Source organism: Colius striatus, chromosome 1 (genome assembly GCF_028858725.1).
Source record: "Colius striatus isolate bColStr4 chromosome 1, bColStr4.1.hap1, whole genome shotgun sequence".
In the NCBI taxonomy this organism is placed as follows: domain Eukaryota; kingdom Metazoa; phylum Chordata; class Aves; order Coliiformes; family Coliidae; genus Colius; species Colius striatus.
Genome location: NC_084759.1, coordinates 126,236,631 through 126,243,367, shown reverse-complemented (window position 1 = coordinate 126,243,367; position 6,737 = coordinate 126,236,631).

Genomic DNA, 6,737 nt, shown 5'->3' with positions numbered 1-6,737 from the left:
CCCTTGTATTTCGGCATGTAAAACACTCCAAGAAATTCCATATTTTCATACTTATAACCTGCAACTTATAAACTGACAACCCTTTAACTGAGTGCATAGATGACTCAGTCTGAGTTGGATACCAAGAAAAAGCACAGTAGTCACTGGTGACCACAGGCAAGGTGTTTAGTATGCAAAAGGTATTTGAGGAAACATTTCCCCACACAGAAAATGACATACTTGCATACTACAATTGCTAAGACCCTGGGGAGTATGACAAGGTTATCTGACTATTTATTTCTCAGTTAGATAATCTGCAGGTTATATACATGAAAATACGGTGATTTTGCCATATAGAAATTAGACTGTTTCACATTCCAGTTCTGATGCAGTTTATGTCTGATGAATAATCTCCATGCAGCCTTCTCAAAATGTAGTCATACTGTCAGTGAAGAGGTATAATGAAGCTGCTGGATTTGTAATTTCTATCTCTGATTTTAAAAATCCCTAATGTATTAATATAATTTTGTATCTGAATGTCCATTATTCTAGCAGATGAAGCCAGCCTCTTAGATGGTTTGCTAAGAGCTACTTTCCAATCTATAAAATCGAATTTTCTGTTGTTGTTGTCATTTTTAATGAACTGAACTTATCATGGCTTTTCCCTCTGTATAGAAAATAAGCATATTTGTTTAGTATCTCACAATCACACGTATCTATATGTATGTTGGTGGTATAAAACCATAAGAACTGTTTACAGATCATAGATGAGCTTTTTGAAAATACGAAATAGATTTTTTTAAATCCTATGATACTGCACATATATCCCAAGTAACACAAATTACTGTTAAAAACATTTTCCAAAACAGTTTTTAAAGTTTTCTGATGATGGATTTTGTTGGAAGTTGTTTGCTTCCTGTACTACATTTATCTTAATACAGTTAAAAAACATACCCATTCTAGAAGACATACATGATGATAGTAGGATAATGATTCTTGCACACTGATGCAATGATTGTCAGCAACACCGAAGATTTTAGGTGCCCTTTTTGCAGAAGACTGTCACTGTAAGAAACTATCCCAAGAAAGATGATAGGAACAACTTAAAGTTTATAAAGCAGTCTGGGATCTTCCTGGATTAGAAAAAAAATATCCCAAGAAAGATCATTTATTTTCTTGTTCTAGTTTAAATGCTGTGAATTGGCAATGAAACTGATGACTGGAACAGATATATCAGAGAGAAAAATCAAGCAAGTCATAGTATGTATTGAGTAGAACCATCCCCAAGATGTTTAAACATTTTGTCATAGCAGATCACTTTATTATTCACTTGAGACAAAGAGGACCATGTATAGCTTTAATATTGTTATAACTAAAGAAGTCTGGAATCCTTTATACATGCTGCTGGCTGCTCTGTAAAGGGCTTGCAGTGTTGTGCAAGGACAGGAAGGAAGATCATTAATCTCCGGAACATCAAGCCTGATTTAGCATAATGTTGCTTCATCATGTAGTGTATGGATTTTATGGCCCAACTAATGTTGATTTCTTCTTTAGTATGGAAACCATCTGAGGTCTGTCCAAAGGCCTGTGTGGTCTGAAGGTCCTGTTGGATGTCCCTTCCACAACCCCAAATGCCGTCACAGACTGAAAGTGAATGGGCTTAAACAGTTGCGGCTTGCCTCAAGGTGGTTCCTCCAGGCCATGGCTGAGGTGCATGAGCTGGGCCCTTCCATGCTCACTGGTCCATGCAAGAATCTGCAGTCTGGTTAGCCTGAGCAGGCTTTTAACAGCTGGAGTTGAAACAGCAACAAGCAGCAGGGAAATCATTACTACTGCTCAACAAAGTGCAAGTGTCACAAAACGACACATTGTAAGTTGAGGAATCAAAATCCTGACTACCAAAAAAACTTGTTCTCACAACCATGTGAATATTGTTGATTAAAGATGACTAAAACAGTCAGACTAGCAAAGAAGATCATGTAAGAGGAGGTGTGGGCTAGGGCAGCCTATCAGCCTCTCCATATTCTCCATAGCTGTGCTGTCTTCCAGATGTGAGAGGGGAACAGGTGAACGTGATCTCTCTGCCTTACCCTGGTGATGTTCAGCTCCTTGTCACCTCCATCAAGAATACAAATCACAGGGAATACTGTCTTGAAGTCTATCTTTTACCTCTGTTCCTTCCATTTCTGCGCAACAGCTCACAGAGGTGTGTGCAATGTCTGCTCTGTATGTGGTCATATGTGTTATGCTACATGACTCACAGTTTCAGAAGCCTGCTGATTGTCCAGAATCAGGAAAAATATCAACCCAGTAGGGTAAGCCAATGCTTATTTTCTTTATGTAGTTTGAATGGATTAGACAAAGGCAAGTCTATTTTACTTTCCTTTATTATATGTTGCAGTCTGGTTTTGCTCTGAATTCCTCTGAGTCAAGTTGTCTTTCAGACAAATAGGTTAGTTTATAGGCTGCTGCTGTTCACCTACTACTTGACACCTCTTCAAATGACAACCAAAGCACTTATGAATGAGAGAAAAAAGCCTATAAAAGTACAGGCAGAATTTAGAAGCCAGTAGGTAACTGAGCATGTCCACAGCAACTGTGCAAAAAAACACAGGGAATAAATACTTTGCCAATGGCTAAAAAGTCTGCGTAAAAGATTTCTCTTTGATACCACATTTTGAAAGAGGATACAGGCTACCACTGGAGTGAAGTATCCACAGTACTTCCTCTGTTTCGATGTTTTCCAATAGCTGCCCATGCAGTCTTGCCCATGTCACCTAGCTTGGGACATTGGCACTGAAGTAGGTCACCTGTGCAGTGTGAATGTGGCCACTAGAAACATTAGGTACTGGGCTGGTGGGAGGGGATCATACAGAGGCTCCTCTCAGTACAAGAACAAAATCTGCCTCCTTCCCTTCCAACCCTGCCATTCTATGATTCTATGATGTGTTTTGAAAATAAGAAAAGCCTGAAACTTACATTAGCAAAATCATTACATTAAACAAGAATACAATGATAGTGTTTTAAAGATGCAAAATTTTCATCACAGGGCAAAGCATAGCTTTTTTTCACAGCTCCTACCTTGGTTTTTATATTGTATACAAATGAAATACAGCAAACCAGAGCACCAATAGGCTTTTTTTGAAAAAAATGGAAAGGAATAAAATGGAATACTCCTACAGTGCTTTTATGAAATAACTGGGAATTAAAATCATCTGCAGAATCTCTCTGGTAACAGACATCTACCATTATATGTGTACCTCCATTCTCTTCAAAACATATTGGATTAGAAGAACGGGTATTGTTGAACATGTCTTCTTTAAATACTCTTGTCTGTTTGCTAGGAACTGCATAACTGCAAAAACAGAAATTGTTTAAAAACAAAAGCACAGCTAATGAAATCACTCTCTCCTGGAAAAGCCAGATGCTGAAACTTGTTTTGCATTGCATTAGCCCTTCTCCTGCTTAGCCTTCTATTTGATGTCAGGGCAGGAAACCAATAGCACAAAGCGACACTGGGCTTGAAACAAACATCTCAAAATCTGTAATACTCTTGAGTCTTGTTTACTTGCCTCAGTACTATCATTATGCAAATAAATGGGAAGATTTTGGTTTGATTTTTTTTGTCATTTGAATACAAATTATTCAAGATACCTGAGTTAGTGCATTCTTTTAACCTTGTATTTAGAAATTTACAACTAGCATGTAAAGTTAAGCCAATATGCAAAGTTTTTGTCCACTTCAATCTGAATATAGGCAATCTTTTTTATATTGATAGACACCACATCTTTCCTTGATACATATATAATACATTTTGTTCATTTCATGCCGTATTCTCCTTTTCCCCCTAAAGTTATAGACCCTGTATTGCAACATTTATTTCTCTACCTTCTCTTTATCTGCAAATTCATTGGATATGGGCTGATTGATATTTCCATTTTATCTATTTCTCAGCCTTTCCATCAAATGGGGACTGTCATATTCATCACCTTCAGGAAAGTCTTTCTTTTAAATGGTCTGTACAGTTGAAGTGATTTAAATGAACCTAAATACGGTAATAAAATGAGTAGTAAAAAGATTATCTGACGACTACTGCTAAGTGAACTCTGTACACTGAGAAATGAAAGCTAGTAAAAATACTAGAAACCAGTTGTGAGCATTTTCCATATTTACATTCTCATGTATTTTGAGTAGACTTTTTTGCAGCTAGATCATTACTGCATCTTAGTATAACAAATCCATATAACTGGATTTGTTGTAACAAACAACTGCTACTGAAGTAGCAGATAGCAGCCTAGAATTTGTGTGAAATCCTAAGATTCCAATTAAGCCCACAATTGTACTGCACAAAGTCACAACACAACAGGATCACACAGTGATGTCCCAAGCTCTGTCTACCAACTCCATTTTCTCTGTCACAACACAAACCACTTAATTTTAAAAGATTCTATGGTTATTTTAGTAGTTATGAAACTCCTACCTCTTACATCGTCTTAGGTGCTCACTAGCAGTTGTAATAGCCCATGCACATTTTACACATTTTATATATGCACTGAAAATAAAACAGCAAGGTTGTTCTAAAGTTCCTCACTTAGATTCTGAAGTATCATAGAGAAATTTTAAAACAGCCCAGGCCACCTTGCAAGTCTAATGGAGTACAACAGCTGAGCTCCATACCCACATTTGTACCTTCATGCCATTTCTCTCATCAAAGGTGTCCAGGCTGGCTGATTTCACTTTGACATTTGCATTTAAAAAGCTAAGTCGGATGCTCACAGTCACTTCTGATTTAGATCTGTAAACATAAGTGTAATTGAAAATCAGCCTAGTTGTCTCTGGCATGCTTTTAAGAGTAGCTGGATCTAGAGTAGCAAAGTTATGAAGTGGTGAGTAGCTCCCGTACCTTGTATTGAATTATTAAGTCTCAGCTGTATTAAGCTTTAACTGTCAGGGACTGCAGCTTTTATTACATTGATAAAATTCAATTAATTGCATTGATAAAATTCAACTAATTGCTCTTAGTTTTCTAGAGACTAAATAAAACAGATGGACAAGCAATCAACAAGGAGAATAAACAGCATCAGCCAAAGATATTGCAAGTGGTGGAAGAAACAGGCAAGCCTTCCTGTGTTGCAAAGTTGCAACAGAATTTCTAAGCAGGAGATTTAACGTAACTCATGTCCAAACTGAAAAAAGGGGCTTTTCAAATAAAAGGGGGGAAAAACATGAAAGACAGTAATGGACAGAGTATTGTCCATTTTAAGTAGGCTATGGTCCAGAGACCAACTACTAAGACCACTTGTAAAACATCTATGTCTAGTCAGTGCTTTTAACAGAAGTGAGAATGAAGAAGATGAAAATAAGAGTCTCTGAAGTAAAATCCCATTCGAAAATCAACTTCCAACTATTTTGAATGTCAAGAAACAGAACTCCCTAACTCAAGGAGGAACAAGCAAGTAGTAGAGCTCAAGAGTGTATATAGACCAGTTTATTATTCTCAGAGCTGTTATTAAACAAAATGCCGTATGTAATAAATAATCCTTTTATGGGGTTGGAGAAGATCTTTTACTGTATGCAAAAAATTTCTACTTGAAATAATGGCATACTGCAGAATACCAGAGAGTGTAGTGAAATCATCAAAAGCTTATGTGATAATGCTGAGTGCATGACCATAAATGGTAATAATGTCAGACAATTATTTGCAGCGGGAGCTGAGGTCAAGGATTTACCACAGCATTGCTGTTATTGTCACTGTTCCCTGATTAGATCATGACAAAGACAACCGCAGCAAGTAATTAGGCATTTCATCAGAAAAGTGATAAAACATGTTTGTATGACCTTACTTTTATAATGATGTTTCACTGCACAGTTCAAGAAAAGGCCAGCAATTAGACGCAGTCAGTCTGTTCATCATCAGGAAGATACCAGATATGTGGCTGTTTAAGTCTCATAAGCAAAATAGATCACAAAGCATTGAAATTGGAGGAACAGTAGAGTTGTTTTACTGTTCATTAAGTCATGAGAGAACATCCATATCAATCAGCAAACAATTTTCAAGAACTTAAAAGATTTTGGAGAAGTTACGTGGTCGACACTGTCATGAGTACATATACAGACATATACAACTGTAGTTTTGAACGAAATCTATTCACTGCAGAAAAAAAAAACCATGCCTTTAAAAAGACTTTGAAATCCATCATAAAATTTTCTTGGAATTTGAAAATACTAAAAAGATAACACCAATTTAAGACATTAAACATGGCAGGAATATTATAAATGTCAGTGGAACACAATCAGAAATGCTGATCTTGGGACAAGTGAGATGCATTACTTTAAACACCAGAGAAATTAATCAGCGCAACATTGCATAGCACCCACAGAGCAGCATCAAAGGAATAAATGATGGAAACTAGGCACCAATCACAAAATGCAGGAGGATAAAGATAATTGTAAAGGGTGGTTATATGTGAAATAAATAAGCTACTGCACTTCCCAATAGAGTACTCTGTCTCCTGGTGTTTGTATGTACTGGTAACCTTTATTTAGGCTGCAAAGAATCTCAAAAGTGAAATGATGTGAAGCCATAACCATTTACAATAAGTGTTAAAAGCAGCAATGAAAGGTGTTTGCACATCACTTTATTGGACCGCTTGGCAGAACAATGACTATTGGGCTGAAAACTAAAACGGGACAAAGTCCAGCTACAGTTTTTCTTCCTGAAGGACTGGTGCATAGTTGAGTTGCCTAGGCACAAAGGA